A 923-nucleotide genomic window follows, 5' to 3' on the forward strand; every position below is an offset into this window, starting at 1 on the left:
CTGCTGCTGGTGGTGAAACACCTTCCTATGACGTGTTGAAACACCAACTTACGAATGACAAACAACTGACAAAACTGTCTCTAAGGGAGATAACTATTGAACGACTTACAAAATTTGAAAGAAAAAAAGAACTTCTCGGTGTCCACAATTAAAACAACATTAAATTAAAATAGCCATCTATATATCATACTAAATGTATATAGACCATTGACAGGCATATCGAAAGAGACAGGTTTCATCTAGGTAATGTGACAAGGAAGATTCACCCTCTCAGACCTTAGCCCCGCAGTGGGTCCTGAGTGAAAAAAAAATACTTGTTGCATACACAACGCAAGAGTAACTCGAGATTGCAGGCAAACTAATGGACAGAATCACAAAAAAATTCAGGAGGATAACAATGATAAGTCTTTCTCTTTCGATTACCGTATTTGTTCATTGCAGGTTAAATAAAAATGGACAGAATCACAGAAAAAACAAAAAGGCATTCAGGAGAATAACAATAACAGACTTATCCACTGTATTTGCTCACCCGAATCGCAAACTTCCTCATCATTTTAACCAGATTGATTCTTCAAATCACTCTCATTGTTTGGCATAATGGTAAACTCTATTATTACATTATTTACATTTGACGGATATTTGTCCTCATCTTGTTTGTTGTTAACACAACGTTTCAGCTGATATACCCTCCAGCCTTCATCAGGTCTCTTGGGGAAATTTCGAACCTGGGTTCTCATTCCTAAGGTATTTTTTGATGATGTTATTATTATTATTATTATTATTATTATTATTCGGAATCTCGGGGTTAGTAGCCTGTGCTCTTAACCACTACACCATATGCCCATGGACGAATATCTGCCAAATGTAAATAATGTACATAATTCCTCATATCTTAGATATAGAACGGTAAATTTTATGTCCAA

General features: G+C 35.5%; 1 protein-coding gene across 1 annotated transcript in view; it reads right to left on the bottom strand.

Annotated features, from left to right (window-relative positions):
* The window catches only part of LOC106877925 (uncharacterized), a 48,558-nt gene that overhangs the window by 4,507 nt on the left and 43,128 nt on the right, over positions 1–923 (bottom strand). The window lies entirely within an intron of this gene.

The sequence above is a fragment of the Octopus bimaculoides genome, chromosome 12 (assembly GCF_001194135.2).
Source record: "Octopus bimaculoides isolate UCB-OBI-ISO-001 chromosome 12, ASM119413v2, whole genome shotgun sequence".
Lineage (NCBI taxonomy): Eukaryota > Metazoa > Mollusca > Cephalopoda > Octopoda > Octopodidae > Octopus > Octopus bimaculoides.